The sequence below is a fragment of the Misgurnus anguillicaudatus genome, chromosome 23 (assembly GCF_027580225.2).
Source record: "Misgurnus anguillicaudatus chromosome 23, ASM2758022v2, whole genome shotgun sequence".
Classification (NCBI taxonomy): domain Eukaryota; kingdom Metazoa; phylum Chordata; class Actinopteri; order Cypriniformes; family Cobitidae; genus Misgurnus; species Misgurnus anguillicaudatus.
In genome coordinates this window covers 9,293,644-9,319,985 of record NC_073359.2, presented here as the reverse complement: position 1 = coordinate 9,319,985, position 26,342 = coordinate 9,293,644, and the positions used below count along the sequence as shown (strand labels likewise).

The window sequence follows — 26,342 nt, the reverse complement described above, 5'->3', positions numbered from 1 at the left end:
TCATTCGCACCGCGAGACCTCCAGACTAGAGGTCTACACGGGTCCAAAAATTCCTACCCGAACCCGATCAGACCCGTAAATGTGCTACACTGAACCGACCCGGACCCGTCTGTTATTTAAAAGCTGGACCCGGATCCGACGCGGACCCGTCTATTATTTAAAAGCTGGACCCAAACCCGTCCGGGAAGACACAGACCCGACCGGCAAATATTCTTTAACTAATTGTTATTAATAAGTCAATAAACAAGTAGCGAAAATTAAACTTTTTGTCTTACCCATAACGTCAGAAGTTAGTCTTCTCCCTCCTTGTACCTGACTGTGTGTGATGCACAATCCTTATTTCCAAGAAAGTTCCATCCATGTTATTCCTCTCTTGACGATTGAAATGTTTAATGCTTATTCCAGCTTTAAAAGTCCACTTTGTTGTGTATCGGGTCAACTTGCTTAATAATGTTTGCCCATTTGGATTATAATAACGATTGCTCGTTCAGTGTCATAGCTGCTTTCGTTAGCTTTACTTTGCTATCATCTCTGTGCTCTTTGAGCAGAGTCGCGAAAACTTTAGATATAACAGCAAGACGGTCAATTTATAATATTATTATAAAAATTATAGAAGTCACGTCAGTGCAAAATGCGCGGTACGGCAGAATAGGTCCCGCCTTCTAAATAAAATAGCCAATTGTCAAAGGTAAAGTCATTGCGTCTCACTGCAGAAGCTCCTGACTGGTAGCCAGAGAAACATTACAAGAGCGCATGCGCGTTAGCTGCCTGGTTGGAGCAACCAAATATAAACTTTTTAACACAACTTTAGTGTCATAGAAAAAATGTATACGACAGTTCATCTAAGTTTTTGTTGCTGGAGAAATATTTTATTTAAATGTGAGTGTGTGTTCTCCGAGTCCGATCGACCTCGGGTATTACCCACAATGTTAAACAGACCCGGACCCGAAGTAATACATTGAGACCCGATCCGGACCCGGCTGATCATTTAAAATATACAGGTCTTCCGTGTAGACCTCTACTCCAGACGCGCGTAAACGCATCTTTACATTGACTTACCACTGAAATCACTCGCGCTTGATGCCTCTACCATGTAAAAACTGCATACGAGTTTCGAGTGCATCCTGTTTTGTGTGTGTCAATAACCTTCAAGGCATCAGTGCTTTGATTGAAGCAATCGGATGTCTAGCAATCACAAACTGATAAAACCACTGAGGTCAAGGCAGCTCCAGAATCTAATTCACAAAAGAATTAGAGACCAGCATAAGAAAAGATTTAGTTTATCAGTATAGGATCATGTGGAATATATTAATGCCCACAGTCCACCTCCACATTATCATATCAGTATCGTTTGGTTTCCGCCTTGTGGTTTCGACAAAACAAAAGAGAAAAGACAGAATATGATCTGTATAGGAAGCGTCTGCTTTGAATCCTATCGTGTCTATTGGCCGTGTCCCTGAACTACATGTGTTGTGCGTCTGCGCCGGTTCTCTTGCCTCACCTTGAGAAGATTCCTCACATCTTACCTACAGTACACCAAAGACTAGATCTGAGTATGTGCGAAATTCCCGCTGTGTTAACCATAGATCTCCCAGCCATGCATTTTATGTTGATCGGGCCTGTTTATCTGTAAAAAATTTGGCGAAAACATCATCCATAATAAAAAGTCTCACCTGAGGGAAGCGTATCGCCCCAGGCACTGCCCAGTGCTAGCAGGTAGTCTTGCCCATACTGTGTGCCAAGCCCAGAGAGACTTGGAGATTAAGAGAACTAAGCTTAGAGATCAAAGATGGCTACGATTAATAGTATCCTCTAAGCATGGGGGTGGTTGGACCGTGTGTACATAGCAATAAGCGCATGAGAAATGCACTTTGTCAGCAACCAATCAGAGATTAATTGAATAAAACATGAAAATCCCATGGTACCTCATAAAAATTACACGAATTATGGGAACTGTCTTTCAATCTCTGCTTGTTTCTCAAGTCTTGAACAGAAAGAATTGTTTTAAAGTAGCAAAGATTAAGTTTTGTATTTGTGTAACAGATATTGTCCTCAAGATATAGCACATATACAATGTGTAGAGCGTTTGCTTTCCAAAATATTTCAATGTTTCCACACTCTTAAGAAAAAAGTTTTTTGCAGGAGTTTGCACTGATTCAGTACCAAACTGAGAAATGTTATCATACAGGTAGCTAGCTATAAACATTGCAACAATTTAACAATATTTACTAGTTTGGTCAGCAGTTGATTCTTCATCAGTAGCTGCGTTTTCATTACCCCTTCAAGGTGCGCAAATTGAAATAGCTATTTGAAAATAAGCCCAATGGAAACACGTCAATTTCGCATAAGGTCCCATATAGCCTATCGCAAAAACCTTTTACGATCGAGTAAGATTGTTTTTTAGGCAATTCGAAAAAGGAATATATCGCAAAATGTGTTAAAGTCACATGACCATTCTTTAAATATGGCGCGGTATGTTTGGTTAGAGTACAAAACAGAAAAGGGGTGTTCGACTTTAACTCTTTCCCTGCCATTGACGAGTTGTCTCGTTCATTAAGAGAAAATATTTGCATGAAAAACGTGTTCCTGATGAGTTTTTATGTTAATCTGTAATACCGCGATTATCCAACTTACCCAATTTATAAAAAAAACTGAAGCAAAAAATGTATTTATTGCTTGTTTGTTTGAAAGCAGAGGGTCTGTTCTTTCATTTGATATATTTATATGTTTATATATTTTTAGAAGGAAATTTTCGTGGAAGGCATTTTGTAAAACTTTTGTGAAAATCGCAAAAAATGTTGGCGGTCAACTTTAAAAAAAAAAAGGCTGGCAGGGAATGAGTTTATGTGGCATCACAAAAACTAGCAAGTGCATGACATCAACATATCGCAAAATGCACTCACTGTATTTTGATGTCATCTGCACGTCGGTCTGCGTGGCCCCGTATGTAGTCGAACAAACTCATCACCATGGTTTTAAAATGAAAAACTTTTAGTCGCATAACATAATAGAAATGGCTTCATTTCGCAATAGTTTTGTTTGACATTCAGAAAATAACGCTAAAGTTTTGCGCAGATCTTTAATGGAAACGCAGCTATTAATTATACAGTTGTTCCAACTTGATCACACAGACAAGTAATTGCGTTACGTAGTTACTTTTCATGGAAAGTAATGCTTATGTTACTTTTAAGTTACTTTTGCGTTACTTTTTCTTACTTTTTTATGACTGAGAAGTTCTGCATATAGAAATTCATATTTCCAACGCAAAAATGTCAAGCTCTGGTTTGCCATCTCCATTTCTGACCGAAACTCTTAACGCATAGAGTGTGTAATTCTACGTTAATACGTTAAGTTTAATGAAGTACATTGTTTTTTTTACTTATATTGAAAAGTAACTCGGATTACTTTTAAAAAAAGTAACTCAGATATTAATGTGTAGATTTATAAAGTAATTCGTTACTTTACTTGTTACTTAAAAAAAAGTAATATTATTACGTAATGCACGTTACTTGTAATGCATTACCCCCAACACTGCACACATGAATTCGTACATATTTTACTAGTTCGCTAATTCGTATGAATTCATATGAAGTGAATCATACAAAAACGTACGATTATTAGAAAAAAACAATAATGAAACTCCACCCCTAACCCTGCCCCTAAACCCAACATCATGGGGCGAAAGCAAAACCTGCAAATGTGGTGGTACAAATTAATACAAATTTGTAAATCATAAGAATTGCTGTGAGATTGTGTTGGTAGTTTTCCGGAAAAAGAGAGAAATCACCTTCTATGAAGATGGTTTATGTTAAAATAGCCTGCGTACACTTGCATTATGAATTGCATATTTACCATTTATATGTATTTGAGTTCAGTTAATATCTTTGTTTATGTAGATGCAGCTTGGTTTAACAAAAATCTAAATAGATTTAGTAAACAAGTAAATGTGCTCAATATAAGCTCAACATACACCTATCCAAACTAGATCAACCCTCTAACATCCTTTAAGCATAGTGTTGTTTCTCCAAATTAAGCTCTTTAAAGGAAATCAACATCACATTTACCCCAGTTCCACTCCCAACTGCCTTAAGTTCTCTATCAGCACTCCTCAACATCGCAATTTGTCACTGTCGGACAGCCCGGAGGGGCTCTTTATAAAGCTAAGTGCCAATAAAGAGGAGGACGAACATGATTTGACCCAGGCGCAGTCACTTGTCTCCGCGATTCCTCCTGCTTGTTGAAGTCAATTGAAGTCGGCCGATCACTTCTCACGCTTTTTCGCCAGCCGAAGCGTCTCTATCTTCCCCGCTGTCAGTCGTCAGGTTGAATAGATGCTCTGGATCTAGCCGGGGTTGAAGGCTTTATCAATGGTTAAATAATTACGGCCAGGGCATCGATTTCCTCAACGGTGCTAGAGGAGGTGAAGGGTGAACGATGTTCGGGATTAAAAGGGGGGTGCGGACGATCTCCACCACAATTCAGACTGTGTCATCTGTGCAATACTCTAGCAGAAGACCCACAGATGAGATCAAAAATCTTCATTTAGAGTCCAAAATTGTTTAAATATACGTAACCAATAAATCAGACAGGCTCTTTTGATTGCCAAGTCCCTGAAGCTCAGCTTGAGAGAGCACCTCTGAAGATCACCTCATAAAACCACGCCATGCATTTAGAAATAAAGTGCTCTTTTTAAGGAAGCAAAAAATCTTCCCACATTGGTAGGCTCTAATTAAGCCGGCCTGTCTTGTTTCCTTGATCTAAATCGATACGTCAACCCTCGTGCAAAGAGAGCAGAGATCAGTAATGCATGTGCAAAGCCTCATAACAAGTGCAAATATTCATTTCCTGAAACGGGCCGAGTAATTTGGAAGTCGGTTGGGATTGATTAACATTCGAGGGATGGGACGGTTCGATATTTACGCCTTGGAGACCCCAGGCTGGGGCCAAATAATGGTGCATAAAACTGCAGCTACGTCTTAATTAAATGCAAGATAATAGGGGCAGGTTTTTCTTGTGAGCCCAGCAGTTTGGTACCGACGGGCTGTAAGTCATCTGGAAGATGCGAAGCTCGGGGCCTAATCAATAGACGTATAAAACAAGCACATGTGTGTGTGTTTGCGTGCGGCCAACCTTTTAAAAACACGGACATGGCGGCGGAGATGCAAACATTTGTTTTTGATTTCAGGCAACCCATCCTCGATCTGACCACTCAGCGCGACACATTAATAATATTTCACATAAGCATTCGCTGTTGTGCTCATTTAGATTTCGCTCGAACCTTCCAATCAATCCTGAGTGCTCCGATATTTTACAAATCTGGAGCAGAGGAGGAAGTGGGCCGGTGCGATGACCCTAATATTCTTGCACGCTGCCCTTTCATCGCACACGAAAGAATTCAAAAGCTTCTCTTCTTGCGCATCTTCATTAGGGGCCTTAAAAGGTTTTCAGGCTTTATCAGGCTTTAAAAGCTGCTGATATCTGCCTGCACGGAGCTTTTAAAGAGGAGCTGCACTTTACCTTTACAACTACTAGCTACAACATATGTCGAATTCTGACAGTTCTGTTTTGATTTCGACATTGTTTGTGTGCAATCTACTCGGTTTGTTTTTATCTCGTTGGTTACTCCCTCTTTTTGTTCTTTATCTGTTACTGCGCATTACTTTATGATTAGCTTTAAATCGCAAACAACTTTATGTGCCGATCGTTAGCCATTAGCGCTGTTATCAGACTGTCTACAAACGTTTTAGATAAAGTAATGCGGACAAGTGCTCCATAGGGAGTGGAATCTGAATCTATGCATTTACTTTGATAACTCTGATAACTGCAAGATTAACTGTGTTTGGGTTTTGCTCTGGTGTACACAATCTGCAACCATGTTAAACTCTTAAATATGTTACTTCTAGGGATGGGACGGTATGAAAATTTCATATCATGATTATAGTGACGAAAGTTATCACGGTTATCAATATTATCATGGTTTTGTTAAAATGAGATGGAAATGTTCAAAGAGAACTGATACACACAATGAAAACATTTTTTTTTTAAGTTTTATTTTTGAATATCACAATTTAATACTTCACGTCTCTGAAAATATTTCTGTGATAAATAAATAAATATGAATACAATACATTATTCCTTAAATGCCGCCTTGTGCAAAAAACTATGTTGCATGTACGCGACTGCGTCAAACTGATTCTGGCTGGACAGGATTTACCCAGAGTTTTCAAAATCATGGTAATGAAACATGTAATGATAATTAAATTTTAAACGATAATACTAACCGTCAGGACATCGTGGTTAATCGTGAAACCGGTAATCGTCCCATTCCTAGTTACTTCTGCAATCTGATTAAAGGAAAATCAATATTATTTTGTACAGTTTGTAGATTTGTTGAATGTAGAGACTGATCTCACGGAAAGTCTTGTTATAGTCACGCAAAATTTGATTAATTTATTCGTGTCCATGTCACGAAATTCAGCTTTTTTCGTGCCTTGAGCCTGAATGTCTTTTTCCTGACACTCACACAAATTTCTATAAATAGTTTCTCATTTTTGTGGCGTTTTATGTATTGTTACATAGTTTTTTCCTTTTTTCTTACCATTGTTGGTTGGGGTTAGAATCAGTTTCCGTTACGTTTTTAGACTCAACCGATTTCTGCTTTCTCGGACTCGTATCGGACTTGTTCCTTCAAAGACTCTGTCTTGACAAGAGCCCGACCAATAAAGGATTTTGAAGGCCGATACCGATACAAATGTTTGTTGGTTTTAAAATCGATATTCCGATATATCGGCCGATTTGTTTTGTTTTTCAGAAACGTGCAACAAAACATTAACAGATTTCCCTGACATTAGTTATTTGTAGTTATTTATGAGTTTTAACTAAAAAAAATGATAATGCATTTCAAAAAGAAACTTGTTTCTTTTATTGTCACAACAGAACAGAGGAACATCAAAATATATTAAAGTTCTGATAGATAAAATGTATAAAAATACAAACTTAAGATATGAAATGTAAAGGCCTTTGAACACAAACACAAAAACAACAACAAACAAATCAAAGTTACCAGTTTTAAAAGACTTGATTCATAAATATAACTTTAAATAGGACTGGAGACAAATTCTTTTAAGTTCTGATAAATAACAACAGCAAAATATAAATTGCTATTCACTTGACTCAGGCAGTTGCTAGACGCCTAAATTTGGACCCCACCAGCAGCTACTGGTTCAGAGCGCTCTATCAAAAACACCAACAGTGAGGAAATCTAATAAAGGCAGTTTCGTCCGTTTTTTTTATATTCATTTATCGGCCATTATGAATGCCGATACCGACAGTTTGGAAAATGCCTAATATCGGCCGATAATATCGGCCTGCCGATATATCGGTTGGGCTCTAGTCTTGACTCGTTCTCGGACAACATTGGGAGGAGAAGGACTCGTAATTTCAGACCGAGTCCTTGAGACCAACAAATTTTAACAACAATAATAATAAATTGCAATGTTGACGGGCATTATTTGAAAATGGGTAGGGATTTTTTAATGATAGTAAAAGCATAGTCCATATTAAGACATTAAGGGCGCACTCACATTATCCAAACCAAACCAAACCATGTTCCAGCGCGATTGTCACCCCTCCCTACTCCCCCAGGTGCACGCACTCACACTGTACTTTATCGATTCGAGTCCGGGCTCGCTTTCGTCATTAAGATGCGATTGTTCTGAAAAAAGCAGGAAGTAAAGCTCTCACTGAACACTGGAACCCACTGTAATGATAAGTCTGTGTTTTTTATTCGGAGTCGTTTGGTGCGCGATTACAGACAGCCCTCTCACATGTCATCATATTGCTTAGTTGATCTGTCACGTGTGCAGCTCGGACCTTCACGTTACCCCACTGCTCGCATCAAAAAGTTTTTACGGAGGCATATGAAGGTGAGTGGTCGCGCAACTGACGTCTTCACCTTTTGAACCACAGCCTTCCACGCCTGAGCCCAAGTGAACCGCGCTCCGGCCCACCTTTGCAACCCGGCCGCGGCACGATTAACCAATCCGCGCCCGGGCGCGGAACAGAGCGATCACACTAGTCAAACAAACCAGGCTTTCGGGGTAAAACGCGCCCGAGCGCGGTTTGGTTTGGATAATGTGAGTGCGCCCTAAGACTTCTCCTCTAAACAATTCCCAATCTAGTCTTTAGTCTGTAGGCCTAACTGTTGATTATTAACTGGGGTGATATTAAATCATGGTTATGAAAACTGACATGTTTTTATGGTCTTGGTCTCGACTCAGACTTGCTTCCTCAAAGACTTGGTCTTGACTCGGACTCGACTGTATTTGAAAACCAACGGATTCGGTCTCGACTCGGTCTGGACCCTTCAAAGACTCGGCCTTGACTCAGACTCGGCAAAGGCGGTCTCGTCCCCATCACAAGAAACCAATACATAAAAGTACCTCCAAATCTAACCCAACCCCAAGCGACAATGATTTAAAAATAGGGGGGAAAATGAAAAAACAATACATAAAATAATACAAAAAAGAAAGCCGTGCCACGGACACGAGAAACTATTTATAGAAATGTGTGTGAGTGGACATGGACACAAATAAATGAATACAATTTTGCGTGACTATAACACGACTTGCCGTGAGATCATGTTGGAAAAAAGGTACAAGAAGGTACAAAAGCTGCCACTGGGGTGGTACCTTTTTAACTCTTTCCCCGCCATTGACGAGATATCTCGTCAATCAAGAGAAAAAGCTTCCCCGCCAATGACGAGTATTTCCGTCTTTCCGCAATACCGCTATTATCCACTAGGTGGCGCCCTTCCGCAACTTTTTAAACCCGAAAGTATTGCCCTATGGCAAGCAGCTGCATGTCCGTGTCTGTTTTAAAGATTGCTCTGAATGGGATCTCTATGAAAAGTCTGTCACAAAAATGGAATTATCTCTGCTTTTTGCTCAAAATGTGATGTTTTTGCAGAAACCTACCCATATTCAAAAGCTGATTACAAAAGAACTATTCAAGGTAGGATGAAACGTTTGAAAGCAGAGGGTCTGTTCTTTCATTTGGTATATTGTATGTTTATATATTTGAAGAAGAACATTTTCTGGAACGCTAGCGCTGGCTGGCAACTTTTTTTAAAAATGCTGGCGGTGAAAGAGTTAAAAAAGTACACATTTATACCTAAAATTGCATATTGGTACATAATGCAAATGGTACGTATTTTGACCTTTTTGAAAGAACCGTCCCAGTGACAAGTTTTGTACCATTTTTGTAGAGTTCATTTTTAAATTAATTATAACTTTATTATCAAAGGCGGACACTACTTTCTTTCTACATAAAAGTAAATTTTCATGTATTCGTATTTTATCAGTGTTTTTCTTTGGAAAACATACATTCTACAGCATATCATCATAATTTTTACTCCACTACATTTCATTATTTCAAGTTTTTGGTTTATATTTAATATTTAAGTACATTAAACATCTAGTAATTTTTTTTCAAGAATAGTAAAAGTACACAATTTTTATGTAATTAGGTATTAAATCAATTTTAATATGCAATATAAAGGAATACAGAGTATGATTCTATGCTTTAGAATGTAGGGAACATTTTTTAGTAAAGTAAAGTAAAGTAAACACTGAAGTAGTAACTAAAATACTCAAGTAGTAAATCACCGGGGCGGTAGCCTTTTTTAAAAAAAAGTACAACTTTGTACCTAAAGAGTGCATATTAGTACCTCACAGGTACATATTTGTACGAAATGTATGCATATCTGATACATATAAGGACTTTTTAAAGGGTACTGCACCAGTGACAGCTATTGTAAAAGGTCCAAAGTTGTCACTGGGACAGTCAGTACCTTTTTAAAATGTCCTAATATGTACTATTTAGGTACAAATATGTACCTTTGAGATACCCGTATGTACCTCTAAGGTACCTTTGAGGTACCAATACGCATCTTTTAGGTACAGAAGTGTACTTATTGAAAATGGGAAACGACCCAGTGACAACTTTTGTACCTTCATGTACCATTTGTTTTGATAGTTTAGTGTATATGTAGAGTTGTGTGAATGACTGGCATATAAAGGTGCTGCAGACCTCGATAATACCATCAAAACGTCAAAGAATTTAGAAAATAGCTAAATCTGCATCTAACATCCCATCTCAGATGGATGTCGTGTCCGTGACATACTTGTAAAAGTTTCTGCCAACCTTCCAGAAACCAATTTTCCAACTTTTTCGTAACTATCAGTAGAGTAACTCTAACGGCTGGTTTTTCCTTTGACGATGAAGTGATCGAGAATACAGTGAGCTATATGTGCTTGTTCTCTTTCTCTCGCCCGCATCCCATCGGATTCCTCCCTTCCTCTGCTTCTGCCAGACCCTTATTACAAGCTGTCAGTTTATTATAAAACATTAGGAAAGCAGAGGGACACTTGCTGTAACTGTCTTATCGATCTAGGGGATAGATTCTGTGATTTAACACCCAACCCTCCTATATTTCCACATTCTCAGCCTCCTATTAAACCTTGTGCTTTCCTTTAGCTATTGATGTATCAACATTAACCGTTACAAGCAACTACAGAAAATCAATGGCCAACTTTTATTACCGGCTGCATAACACGCCGGCTGGTCCACGCTCCAGTACTTAGCAGGCAGGCCGGACCCGTAACATGCCCCGCTCATGTCAGGTGTTTCCTAAGTGATATCTGCACTGGAAATATCAATCATAAGAACTCCGGCTCCTAACTGCCTGTTTTTGCAGATAGTTGCCCCACAATGGAGCGCACGGGTGCCATTTTTATCAAATCTGACCAAGATTCACAGCAAACAACAACTATCGATATACTTAATGTTCAGGAATTTTGCATTTCATTTCGATCTCGACACCTATTCGTGCCTTCAGCGATAACCACGTTGTTTTTTCTGTAACTGCACATTCATTTCAAAGTATAATGAGTTAGCACGGTATGAAATAATAATAGCTTGCTCTTTCTGTCTATCACATGAATCGAAAGGGATGCATTTGAAGAGGAAGAGCTAAACATGAGGCACGGCAAAACAGATCACCCTTAAAGATTTATGAGACTTGCGGTCCTGCCGGTACAAACATATACAGGCTTTGTTTTTCCGATCAATGAGCTGAAGTTCATTATTCACTCTCAGCGCAATCGTGCTTTGCGTTTTTACGCATTGTTTAAGCTTCCCTCGCAAGCTACGATGCTAATATTGAACCATGGGTGCAACATGGCTCCTTATTAGGGATTAAGAAATACATACAGTCTCATACAAAAAAAGGATCTGCGGACCAGCTCGGGACTTTTCTCTGTTGAGTGACTGCCCAGCCAATCCAGCCGGGGAAAGCCGCGGTACGATGTTTCTATTGATCAGCGAGCCGCCAGGTCTTATTTAAACATTGCACACAAACACAGATAAGGGCGTTACACAAGCCCCGACATAAACTCCCCCCTGTCATTTCTCAATCGATCCCACAGAAAGATTTCTGTGCCGCAGACATCTATAAAAGTGACCCGGTCATACTAGAAAGAAAACATTAAACCCCCATGGGTACTCAGCAGGTCAAACACACACTACACAGCTGAACGAACACGCACCCTTTCACCTGCAAATACTATAGCATCAAATATTTATAGATAGATAGATAGATAGATAGATAGATAGATAGATAGATAGATAGATAGATAGATAGATAGATAGATAGATAGATAGATAGATAGATAGATAGATAGATAGATAGATAGATAGATAGATAGATAGATAGATAGATAGATAGATAGAGCTGTGCAGTAGAGGAGCCGTTTTGGCCCAACCAACAGGCCACTGTAACCGGAGATGACCATTAAACGCGGCGGCACAAGTGAGCAAACAGGTGCTGCGGCTCTTGTCTCTCATTCCCTTTTCATCCACCACCCTTTCCTCCACACTCATTGTATTTTAAGCAACAAAGCTGTGGAATGCCTTCCCGTTGGAAAAAATGCTCCATCATCATTCTTCCCGAAACGTAAACCTGCGCCACCGCGGCAAGTGTGAGGAACGAGGCACGGTTTCAGGGACAAATATAGAAATAAGAATATGGGGCTAAACTTCGTCCCGCTTGCCCCCAAATGGAGGGAGAAGGTTTCACAAGAATATAAGGAGGGGCGTAAAATCACTAGAAGAACGTGTGGTGTGAGTTGCGTGTTGTCTTTCAGCAACGGGAATGCTGGGAAGTATGGCGGAGTAGGGTGTTGTGTGATCCTGGTTATTTTAGTCTTGATGTTGAACTATACGTGATCGGTAGTTTTATGGTTCTGTCATATATTAATCACTGGATTCTGTTCATATGGACGATTTGGTGTGCATCATGTCTTAGCCATGCTTAAGCCAACACAACAAGTGATACAAGTTATGTAAATCTGGATTTTTTTTAACTCAGATTAGTCATTTCAACTTACTATTATTTATCTAGACTAGAGATGAGTTGTTATAACTTATAAAATATGGTTGAAAAAAAACTTCATTTGTGACCTGATCCAGCAAAATGAGTCACATTGACCCAAATTTCAAAATTGAGATTTTGGTATCAATGGAACGAGCAAATCATAAATGATCTTAAATGGTTTTAAAGATATAGACTTTTGAATTATGGTCGTCTGCCCGCTTTTTCCAACTGAAAACCTGTGAAAATCGCTTTTAAAGTTTTTTGCCTGTTTTTTGTAAAGATCTTTTTTAAAATCCATGCATTTTTAAAGGGATAAACTATTTATTTTACAGCTTAATTCGAGCAAAGACATTAATATATAAAGCTATATAAGCTCAAATTATTGTAAAGTATTTATTTGAATACAAATGATTAGCATTTGTGTAGATTTCTAAGCTTTTTTATTGGCTCTATATACAACATGTAACACCATATTTGGAGAGATAGTGACGTTTCAGGGATACACGGGAAATGCTCCGAGGTGACGAGAGGATTTGAGAAAAGCATTTCCAGCGAATTTAGTACAACTTTTTCAACTTTAATAGTCATTTAAATACCTTTACTCAATTATTTGGACTACGAAACTTTGGGAGATTATTTTTGAATATCTGTTCTTTGAAATTAGCTAAAAAAAAGTTTTTTATTATTTCATTGTTTTTCCACATTATCGGCCGATATCTTAAAATGGAACGTTGCGATTTCCGACTCATTTTGCCAAAGCGGGTCACATTTTATGAAGCGACTCATCTCTTGTCAAGATAAATAATAGTAAGTTGACATGACTTGTAAATCTGAGTTGATTAAGGCAGCAAAGATTTTTATAGTGTAAGACCTCGACAAGCAACATAACATTTGTCGATTTCTATTTCTTTCTAATATATAAGGTTAAAATGATCTATTAGCATTCTCATTCATCTCTATGGCAGCAATAGAAATACATTTTGCATTCATATTGGTGCAGTTACAAACCGCACCGTTATCTTATAGCCCCGCCCACATTAAAATCGTATTGGTCCAAAACCACACTTCACACAAATCTGTATACTGAACATCAAGTTTGATATGATTGGCTGTAATAGTTCAAATTGCAAATGACTTCCTATCAAATTACATTTTGGGTCAAAATATGAAAATCTACTCAAATAACACAAAACCATACACTGACCAGTGGCGGCTCGTGACTGCTCTTCCGAGGGGCGCAAATTCAAAATGCGTTCGGAGTGTCATGTGTGTTGTAAAAAATACACGCAAAACACTCACTTAACAGTAAACTCTGATGATGCATGAGATTATGCGAGTATCTGGCAAATGCGAGCGTCTCTTTTATCATAAACCTTTTAGATGCGTCTGCAGCAAGCACTTATTTAACAAGACACGTGATGCACATAGGTTCACTCGACGCACCAAACACATACAGTATTTTGAAATTACAAACCACACACATGACCGGCTACATACATGTTATGACGAACTTCGCATCGAGGGCACTCGAAAAAAGAAGTCACCGGCCACCACCTGACACTGACTACCTATCTTTATTTAAAAAATCTCTTTTAGGATTGATAAAATGTTTGCCCAACAAATCACACATTTCGAGTGCCAAAATTTTTTGTTAAATCAACTCAGATTTACAAGTCATGTCAACAGAGATGAGTTGTCACAACTTATAACATAGAGTTGAGAAAAGCCAACTTAATTTTATAAGTTATAACAACTCACCTGTAGTTATAACAACTCATAGTCAAGATAAATAATAGTAAGTTGTAATGACTTGTGGATCCGAGTTGATTCAACAAAAAATTTTTAAGGCAGCAAACTTTTTTTTACAGTGAACAAACATTGTAAAAATATCTTATTGCACTTACATTTTTTAGTTTAATCCATTTGAAATTACAATAAATTATCTTTAATAAATTAAACAATTTGACTACACTGTAAAAAGTAAAAGTTGGATCAACTTAGAAAATTACTTGAATTGGTAAACACCCCAACATTAAATTTTTTTCAACTTAAATTTATTTTATTTCCTCACTTAAAGTGAGAATATTTAATTTTATAAAAGCAGTTATATAATGAACAAACTCCATCGCACACCTGTAGTGAATAGGTGCGAAAAAAGACCAACAATTAGGTCATATCAGAAAGGAAAAAACTCCCGCACACTATCATATACTTGCAATTTAAAATAATTATTTATTCAACAACGTTTCGGTCTCACGACCTTCATCAGGTATACCTGATGAAGGTCGTGAGACCGAAACGTTGTTGAATAAATAATTATTTTAAATTGCAAGTATATGATAAAAGCAGTTATAGTCATTTTTACAGCTTTTACTTTTTTGCTATATTGTAAATTTAAAAAATAAAGTTGAAATAACTTAAGCTAATTTAACTTTATTTTAATCATTTAAAGCAACTCCTCACTGGTCAAAGTTGAAATAAATTGTAAACTCAAGTTGATTCAACTTAAAACTATAAGTGCAACAAATAATTTCTTATAGTGTAGAGTTTTATGCATGAATGTAATATCGCTGATTTTCTCACATCTTATGTCATTTATTCACTAATCCAGCTTGCCAGCAGTCAAGCCGAAACTTCAAAAAATTTGCTCAGTTTTGACAGGAAGCTTACAAACACGTCATGTACATTACCCTTCAGAAAAAGCTTTTAATGTTGCAAAATATATTAAATAAAAATGTATGCTTGCATCTCTCATATTATTGAAGTAACTTCAGTATGTGAGGCAAAATTACGAATAAAAATATGTAAACTGACACTCGCTGTTTGAGTCGACACATGCAATATTACTCAAAGCAAATGAAATCTTCAAACTTTCCCCAAAACAGCAATACGATTAAATACAGAGTAAATGATCTCCTGTTTCTCAGATATTTCTTCTAGAAATATAGACCCAGAAATATCTCATGTCCCCTAGAGTTACAGTTTCAGAAGAGATCCCAATGATATCCCAAACTTATTTTAGTCATATAGTATCTGTACTCTTTATTCTTTTCAATTATTTGTATCTACTTTGAAAGAAACATTTGATACTTAACACGAAGCACATCTGAGACAATACAACTGGTCTCTGTGTGCTTTATTTATGACTTTATCTAAAGCAACACAACTATGATTGTCGAAGAAGAACACAAGAAATTCTTAAAGTCTAAACGAAAAGTGTGAAAGTACGTGACCGCGATACGAAAGAGGAGGAAAAATCATGCTATGGTTTAACTGTCCTTCACTCAGAAAATATACATCCCCAGGCACTGTTGAATTATTAATTCAAATTTGTCAAAAAAGGGGTAGAGCGAAAAAGAGAGATATCGATGGGAGCTTGGCTTTAATGACCTCATTAGGTGTGTGCTTTCCACTATGAGCCGAATCTAGACTGCAGGTAGAGTTTTGGGGGATACTTGACCCCTGAATGATTTTCTGTCACTTTATTATAAACAAGAAGTGCTTGATTTACCCCCCTCATTCCTGTGCATGTATTCAACGGGTGCATGTGTGTCGAATGCAAAGATGTGGATCTCTGTATGAGTGTCTATCTCAGAATGATGGTTTTCCGGTCAGCTTTCGGACCACGTAAAACTTTTTAGTAAATGCTGTTTAAAGTACTACTAATGATATCTTTGATCACCAAAATAGTGCAGTATTCCTAAGGGTGGATGTTGTTTGAAAAGTCATAATCCAGAAAGATACGAAGGAGACTGGCGCACAACTCTCAATGAACCATTGTAATTATTACCCATCATGCGCAGCTACTAATATTTGGTTCAGCTCACAACCCGAACCTCCAATCTCTCGACAGCGATTGCACCAAAACACCTAAGCAGATGTAAATATATTTCCCTTCACCTTTAGAGCAGGCAGAGTGCCTTTCAGCTAGCATTCGTAACAAGTAACGTTTGCCTCGGCTTGTGTTTATTTCATCACACCTTAGGCGTTTTATGCCTTCCCTCCCCCTGTTGAGCGCGCAGTGTCAAAACCATCCTTGGGCGACCAGGACGTGTCTTCTACCTGCTTAGCACCACAACGACGGGCTTACGTTTGACTTAATATATCCCCAGCTGTACCAGTCCTGTTTAATTCTCTTTCACAGCGATCAGAGTCAACCGGGGACGAGCGGACTAAATCTTAACGTCGCTTCCGGCTCTTCTATGACTTAGTCAGGAGGTCCAAACCTCAGAGAAGAAGTGATGAGTTGAAGTCATTTATATGCAAGATTATACAGAAAAATGATACGTTTGCTTGGGCAGATCACACTTTTGCTCTTTTAAAGGCAAACACCACTGTTTTTAAATATTTTACTATGTTTTTACCTCATCTTAGATTAATTAATACATCCCTATCTTTTATTAATGCGTGCACTTAATCTTTGTACAGTGTGTCGTGAATGTGTTAGCATTTAGCCTAGCCCCATTCATTCTTTAGGATCCAAACAAAGATGAATTTAGAAGCCACCAAACACTTCCATGTTTTCCCTATTTAAAGACTGTTACATTAAGAGGTACACGAGTAAATGTGGTGGCACAAAATAAAACTTTTGTTTGGATCCTAAGGAATGAATGGGGCTAGGCTAAATGCTAACACATTCACAAAGCGCTGTACAAAGATTAAAGCAACACTATATAGTTTTTTTACCTTTAAATAATGTCTCTAAAATGATTTCAGTGATAGAACATCTTTTACTGGACAAATTGTACTGTTGCTGCAACCCGAGCAGCCTCCTAGCTGCTACAAGCACACTTTGAAAGTGGCGGTGGAGGGTAGAGCACACAGCCCCGCCCCTCCCCCTGCCTGCAGAAGAGTGTCTGATACCAGGCACTGTTGCGCTTTTCAACCACATGGGGGAGCTGTAAGTCATTTTTACATGGAAACTACATAGTGTTGCTTTAAAAGTGCAGGCATTAAAAGACATGGATGTATTATTTATCTAAGTTGAGGTAAGAACATAGTAAAATGTTGAAAAAGGGTGGTGTTTTCCTTTAAGTTCTCACACTGTCAGAAAAATGGTCAAAAATTGTCCCAGGCTGTCACTGGGGCAGTACAGCGCTGTTTAATGGCAATACATACGTATTTTATGAGGTACGTACGACCACATTCGTACATTTTTGTACGATTTGCCTTGATCCATGTGACGTTGCAGTTAGGGGTGGGGCTTCATCATTGTTTTTCAACTTTGTACAAATTTATACGAATTAGCCAATTTGGAAAATATGTAAAAATTATCAGGAAATCAGGGTGGGCAGTACCCTTTAAAAAAGTCCTAATTTGAACAATTTAGGTACAGATATGTATACATTTTATTCCAGTATGCATCTAATATATAATATCGTACTCATACGAACTCAGGTGCAAATGTGTTCTTTTTGAAAGGGTACTTTTTTACAAATTTTTTGGACAATACATAAATTGGGAGCTTTTTTGGCTGTTAAATAAATGTTGAATAGATTACCATTTACTTTTTTAAAATATACAATTTGGGTAGCACTGTTGCCTCACAGCAAGTAGGTCCCCGGTTTGAGCCCCAGCTAGGTCAGGTGACCTTTCTGTGTGGAGTTTGCATCTTCTCCCTGTGTCAGCTTCGGTTTACTATTCCATTTTTTTTTCCCACAGGCCAAAAACAGGCAAGTTAGGCAAATTGGAAATGCCAATTTGTCCCTCCCCAACCTGTGTCTAGATTAACTTGTGTGAATAAATTTGTGGATGGATTGACCGGATCTCGCCAAACTGAAAACCCTAATAAGTTGATTAAACTCAAATGAGTTGAGTAAACTCATTCCCTCAATTTAATTTAGTAATGGGGTCTCCCTAAACTTGCATATTTAAGTTAACTTAACTTGGTGGCCACATAGACTGAACTTAAAAATTTAAATTCACCAAACTTGGAGTACAGTGCACTTAAACAATTAAGTTCACTTGGTGTTCATAAAGATTGAAGTTACATAGTCATTTAACTGTATATAACAATGTGTAATGAAAGGAATTCAGGACTGACTCTTTGTTAATAAATGAATCAATGAACTTAATTCTCCACAGAAGCACACAACACACTGCACTGTTCACGTGTATCTATCTTCATTATAGTGGAATGAAATACAATGAGTTAAATTTGGTGCATGCATACCAAAGGAAACACTGATCACCTGAATGGTGACTTCACAAAAAACTAGCATTTACAAAAAAAAAACATCAATAAAGTAACAAAAAGTGTAAAATTATGTTTATGTCCTACCAGTTGTTATTCTTAGACCAAAGATAAATCACTCTTAATTTCCAGGTACAAGGGCTTATGGGTATTCCTCACAGCATTTTGAACTGATAATCTTAAGTTAATTGCACTTGATTTTTTTTAAGTTTATGGATTATGTAAATTAATAAGTTAAATTAACAAAGATAGTTAAGTTATGGATCCAAAATGCAAAATTTAAGTCATGATTGCATGACTTGTTGAGTACAAACGGCCTTAGGGCTTTCAGTGCATGAAAATAGACATATGATGGTATGGCGTAAAGAATAAAGAAAGGAAGAAAGAAAGAAAGAAAGAAAAAAAAAATCTACAATTGATATTCTGTGTATATAAACTAAACAATTTGTATGAATCTGCATTTTAGTTCGGCACTGGATTGTGGGGGTTAAAAATCACTCCATGCATAATCGAAACAAAATTTGTCATAATAAGATGACATTTTAGGGACCGTTCACATGTCTCGCCTAAAAACACATGGAAAACGCTAGGCGCGCCACTTTCTCCTTCTTTCAAAAGCGATTGGGTGATTCTCACGAAATCCAGATTTAGAAGGTGTCCAGCATCAGATTTTTTTAAAAAGCCCTTGAATAAAATTTCTACATTTATCTGGAGAGAAAAAATAAGAACTGCTTACCTGGTAGCCATCTTGAGTGTCACAGTCAATTATGTCCCTTCAAACTATTTTTTTATCTATGTTAGTTCCTTGAGAGCTTAAACAATGATTGAAAATTGTTGGGGAGGATGAGAAAATTGGTCTTGGACACATTTATATTCCTTATTATTATCTCTACATTTACCAATGATCACTGAATACCACATGTGTCTTTACTGTAAATGTTTATAGTATTACATGTTACAAATTACATTTTTACCGTTAAATGCGAAAAAATTTGTTTTGTATGATGTTATTTGAAATCATGTGCAAAATAGTACATGAAGAGATGTTTGTAACTGTATGCTTCTTATTTAAAATAAAATTATTATATCAAAATGTTTCATGACCTCATAAGGCTAATTTCGTGAGAATCACCCGCTCGGGCAGTTGCGCTCCTGAGGCGTCTGTCGTTGGACCGCAATTATGAGCTGCTCCTCTATTTTTCTGCTGAGGTTTCAAAGTAACGGAAAAGGTCAGTAAGCTTATTGGTTGGTTCTTGTCACATGACCTGCGCTGCGCTTGTGGCATTTTGAAAAGTTGAGATGTTTTAAGTCGGTGAAGTGCGGACGCGCCTGGAGAAAACGACGGCTTCGCTTTCATTATGATACCGTGTGAAATAACAAACTTGAACGTGCAAAAGACACAATACTGTATACGGCCCCTTATGCGTCTACCCAGGCAGTAACACATGGGTAATCCAATTGCACATTTAGCACAAATTATTAATATACTTTACATTATTTATAGCAGAATTTATATGAAAATTATAATCCTTCAAAAAAATTGACGCAATAATGTGACAACATAGGTAAAAAACAAACAATTTGTCTTTTTTTAAAAAGGTTGGTGGAAAAAAAGGCTAATTAATTTCTATCACTACCATAAAATCATCATTACCAGTACAATAAATCTGCCTCTGCCCAACAGTGACCCTGGTTTTGATATGCAAAGCCTTTGATTGTTTCTCGACACTGCCACCTATTAGCCTTGGAGCCAATTTTTTGAAGAACAGAAAATTACAAATTAAAAAGATAAGTTTCATTTAAATCCACAGTATGTTCGTTTAATCTCCATATACATTTTATTTATCATCAATATCCAAATGAGTTAGTTTAACAGTTGATTTGGCAACAGTTTGTGAAACAAAAAATTAAAGATATAACCCCCAAACACTCCCATATCAAACACTTCCAGGTAAACAAACAAAAAAAAAACTTTTAGACAGTGAGTAAATATAATCAATGTTGACCAAGCGGACATTGGCCACAAGTGGCATTTTGGGGGCCGTATTAAACAGGAAATATGCCTGTATCACTGTGCCCTCCACTGGAGTTTATTGGCTATCGCAGCGCTGTTTCCTAATTCGTTAATGATTAATAAAGATGAAATTTTGACATGCTTGACAGACTGCATGATTACAGCAAGCATTACCGCAAAACAGAGGGTGTTTGCCTTTTGAAATGGCCTGGGTGTAATCATAATAAATTCTTGTAGTATGAATATCTGTACACAATAACTGTTGCCAAGTTTATTGCCCAATGTTTATTTTTGATTAGCCTACAAAAAAAGGCATCCGCTAGCTAGAAATGTCAATGGATTCATAATTTGCCTTTCAAATTTCGTGTTATGATTTAATTGGTCATTGACTAAACTATTAGAGGTGAAATTCCATACCCTTGTGTATCTTCATTTGCGGCATGCATACCAACGAACTGTAATCAATATGCCATTACTGTAGAGAGCTGATGAACGGCGACTACACAAACAACGCATGTCAATCGAAAGAAAAGGACTTTTACTATACACACGCATACAACATGCAGAAAATTTGTCCGTATACAAATCTCACAAGGGCTTTCGGGGGTTGCCGGCATAAATTTCATGTGGAATGATCTTTTTCACTTAGAAAATCCTTACTAATTAATAACCATCCTCGCATATCAGTAAGGAGGGAGGGGGGGCGAGTGAATATGTGAGGTCGTCGAGCGATAGTAAAATGAACAATGTATTCCTCAGGACCTAAGGGTTTGGAGGCAGGCTACATACCAGCCCTGGTGCACACTAAGGATGTTTCATGAAAAAAAGAAAGTTGATAATTAGTCCCACAGTGGCTAAATGTTGAGATAGAAAATAAAGAGTGCTTACCACGCTGCAACCTGACCGGGTAGTAAGTGCCGCTCGTACGGTTTTTCATATTTTGTGCGTTTTCTGTCAGCAGGGCATGATTAAGCGCATCTTGTCGTGGATAAATTAAACAAACACGTTAATTCTCTGCCTCTCTTGCTCGGGGCGGAAGACATCAAGCCATAGTCATCGATCGGCGGACTCTTTTAACCCATTTCAGTGCTTGGGTTTTCATGTTCAAAAGCAGACGCAAAATAATTAGCAATTAAAATTGAACTTTTTATGTATCGCCTTTCTTTAATTAGTCTTGAGACTTGAAATCACCACTCACTCGTGGAAATTTAACTGAGAATCAGATCCATGCTAACTATTGTTATAACATTTTAACTATTGCACAATGTGTATCGATTTATTTTTACTATTTAAAGGAACTGTATGTAAGAAATGTATATCAATGAATCATAAAATGGCCGTGATATGTCACTAGACATTAAGAAATTATTTTTATTTCAAATACTTATATCACTGACAACAGTGTTATGGCCAGGATATTGTCATTTAAAAATTTGCAGCCCTCAACTGATGTTTATGTTGTCATGTTGTGTTTTGGCCACCAGTTGTGTGATTGCAGTACCAGTTTTAGCCACAAGTTTTGGGATTGCAATACCAGTTTTGGCCACAATCCTACATACTGTTCCTTTAATTATGTGTAAATGTTGTTGTTTATTGTGTAAAATTAATAAAAAACATAAATTCAATTTACTATTTTTATGAGTTGCTCCAATTTTAAAATTAAAGTTGAATTATTATTGAAGTTATTTCAACTTTATTTTTATAATATATAAAGGAAGTTGAAAATTTAAAGCAACACTATGTAGTTTTTTTACCTTTAAATAATGTCTCTAAAATTATTTCAGTGATAGAACAACTTTTAACTGGACAAATTGTGCTGTTGCTGCAACCTGAGCAGCCTCCTAGCTGCTACAAGCACACTCTGAAAGTGGCGGTGGAGGGTAGGAAACACAGCCCCGCCCCTCCCCCTGCCTGCAGAAGAGTGTCTGATACCAGGCACTGTTGCGCTTTTCAACCACATGGGGGAACTGTAAGTCATTTTTACATGGAAACTACATAGTGTTGCTTTAAAATATTTAAAAAATAAAGGCGGGGTGCATGATTTTTGATAAACAGTTTGGGAAAGGAAGTCGACACACTTGTAGCCAATCAGTAATAAGGGACGTGTCTATTAACCGACATTGTGCCTGGGCTTTGTATGTGTGGGGCGGGTATATCATAAAAATGTCCATATTCTATTGGTATAGGTGATTTCAAATGTCAACATTGGCTTGCAGAGATCATGCACCCCACCTTTAAAGTGCAACAAGGAATTTTTATGCTGCGTTCAGACCAGCCGCGGTAGAGGCGTCAATCGCCAGTGATTTCAATGTAAAGTCAATGTGAAGACGCGTTGACGCATGTCTGGAGGTCTCGCTGCGCGAATTAGGTGTTTAATTAATAGTGCGTTAACCAATCAGGAGCTTTCTCTAGTAGTGACGTGATTACAGGAAGGGAGCAGAGTCGCAGAAGCCCATCCCATAACGCGAATTTCCACGTGAATGTCTCGATGACTAGAATTTCAAGCATGGCTTTCACGCGCAAATGAAGCGAGTAAATTCAAAATGTTCAAGCGGCAAACTAGACGTGTTAGGGGCGAATTTGATGCCTTTAACGCAGCTGGTGTGAACCCAGGGTTACAGTGTATGGTTAGGGTCCCAGACTAAAATAGGATGTCTTAACTAAAAACAGCTTGTACTGACATCTTAACTCATATTAAGGGCATCGTTTTGCCTAAAGATGCACATCTGTAATGTTTTTTTTTTTAAGGGACACGTTCTTTCTGCTGCCATTTTTTAAACCCTAGTTAGGGTGTAATGTTGCTATAATAGCATAAATAATATCTGTAAAATGATAAAGCTCAAAGTTCACTGCCAGGCGACATAGTTTCTTTAACATAATTTGCCTTTCAAAGCCTACAGCGAACGGCCGGTTTGAACTACAGTCCTCTACACTACTTCCTGCTTTAATGACGTCAATTTTTGACGAGTTTTGACTAAACTCCGCCCACAGGAATACGTCAGTCGCCAGCTAAGCTAACGGCAAGCTAAGCTGCTATCGAATCACAACACACTAAATAAACTACACAATCAGACGTCGATACGTATTTTTGAAGGAGGAACTTCATAGAAAAAGGAAGACATGAGCCCGTTTTTAGGACAGTGAAAATACCAGTATACAGATAAATAAAAATACTGCGTTTTTTACACGTGAAACATGATCACATTTTATATTGCGCACTGTAAACACAATAAAAAAAGGACCTTTAAGGCCTAGTCCTGGTTTATTTTGAGATTTTGAATCTGAGCTTGGGAGGCTGCCCACGAACGAATCTGCCTTACAGATCTTGTTTGTTTACTTTTCGCAAACACTAAAACAACCCGAGAGAAGCCGGAGATTTGAAATTGGTGGTGTTTTTTGGTTAACCCCCGACGCCTCCTTCCTTTTTCTGATTGTGCCCGGTAGTGTCACCCAGGGGTCAAACATCCTCACCGATGGCACAAAGCACTCACAGCGTGTTCTACAAACCTCATTACATACTGATGGAGTCACTTCCCCCGTCTCTCATTTGCTGTTGGGTGAGGCCAGATTATTTTTAGGGGGAAAGAGAAGTGTCAGCTGGCTCATTAGATATGGCCGGATGGGTCTGAGCGCTTTCACAGTGGTTTGGAGGTGCACAGCAGTCTCCATTATGAAGGACTGTGGTGGGATGACCACGCTCCCATTCAACCCCAGGTCAAAGGGATAAATAAAAGATCACATGGGGTGACCTGATTAAATAGAGACACACTAGGGATTCATTAGCAAAGTCATTCACACACTGCAACTGAGGATCACATGCTCTTTATTTATGTTGCCGTGTCATGAATAACATTTTTATTATTTGATTTTAGTCAAAATCTCTAGAGGTTTGAAGAGTTTTTCTGGTGTTTTTGACTTTTGCATGACAGATTTGGGATTTTTTTACTTTTGATTGTCTTATAGATGCATAAATTACACAGCACTTTAACCCTTTCTCCGCCATTGACGAGTTATCTCGTCAATTAAGAGAAAACATTTGCTTAAAAAAGGGTTCCTGATTAATTTTTTATGTTAAAGGTGCAGAGTGTAACTTTTAGAAGGATCTCTTGACAGAAATGCAAAATAATATGAAAAACTATTATCAGGGGTGTATAAAGACCTTTCATAATGAACCCTTATGCGTTTATTAACTTAGAACGAGACCTTTTTATCTACATACACGAGGGTCCCCTTACATGGAAGTCGCCATTTTGTGCCGCCATTTTTCTACAGAAACCCTTAACGGACAATTTTTTACCAAGTTGTATCCGATAACATGTTTGTACAGTGGCGGCTACCATAACTTTTTTATGTGTTTCAAAAGCGAGGGGTGAGCAGCGGACTAAGCCGTTGGTTGCAATTCGCAACCTCACCACTAGATGCGGCTAAAATTTACACACTGCACCTTTAAAGGATTAGTCCATTTTCTTAAAAAAATCCGGATAATTTACTCACCAACATGTCGTCCAAAATGTTGATGGCTTTCTTTGTTCAGTGGAGAAGAAATAATATTTTTGATGAAAACATTCCAGGATTTTTCACATTTTAATGGACTTTAATGGACCCCAACACTTAACAGTTTTAATGGAGTTTAAAATTGCAGTTTCAAATGACTCTAAACGATCCCAAACGAGGCATAAGGGTCTTATCCAGCGAAACGATTGTCATTTTAGACAAGAAAAATAAAAAAGATGCACTTTTCAATCACAACTTCTCGTCTATCTCCGGTCCTGTGACGCACCAGCGCGATCTTACATAATACGTCATCACGTCAAGAGGTCACGTGTTACATATCTGAAACGCACATTTGCGGACGATTTTAAACAATAAACTGACACAAAGACATTAATTAGTATCATTCCACATACAACTACGTCGAAACGGTCCTCTTTCTCCACACTGGGGCGTAGTTTCGTATACGTCATCTGTGACCTCTTGACTTGAAGACGTATTACGTAAGGTCATGCGCTCGCGCGTCAAAGAACCGGAGATAGATGAGAAATTGTGGTTTAAAAGTGCAGATTTTTAATTTTTCTTGTCAAAAATGACAATCGTTTCGCTAGATAAGATCCTTATGCCTCGTTTGAGATCGTTTAGAGTCCTTTGAAACTCAGTTAAAAAATCTTTTAGGTGTTAAGTGTTAAGTGTTGGGGTCCATTTAAGTCCATTAAAATTGGAAAAATCCGGGAATGTTTTCCTCAAAAAACATTATTTCTTCTCGACTGAACAAAGACAGACATCAACATTTTGGATATGTTGGTGAGTAAATTATCTGGATTTTTTTTTTTAGAAAATGGACTAATGCTTTAATCTGCAATACCGCGATTATCCACTAGATGAAAAACTGAAGCCAAAATGTTATTTAATCATTTTAAACTCTGTGTATGTTTTGATAATCGTTCTGAATCTCACCTCTAACAAAATTCCTTCACAAAAATGCAATTGTTTCAGCTTTTTGCTAAAAAAACATTTTCTTTAAAGAAAAATACCCATATTTAAGAGTTTATAAACAGATCAAAAAATATAGATGGGATGAAACTTTTTTCCCGTTTTGTTTGTTTGTTTATTGTTTGTTTGAAAGCAGAGGATCTGTTCTTTTATTTGATATATTTGTATTTTTAGAAGAAAATTTTTACCTGCACTGCAAAAAATGGCTTTCTTAC

General features: G+C 37.6%; 1 protein-coding gene across 4 annotated transcripts in view; it reads left to right on the top strand.

Moving 5' to 3' along the window:
• nr5a2 (nuclear receptor subfamily 5, group A, member 2) overlaps positions 1–26,342 on the top strand; it is a 135,899-nt gene that overhangs the window by 105,183 nt on the left and 4,374 nt on the right. The gene's annotated exons all lie outside the window — the stretch shown is intronic.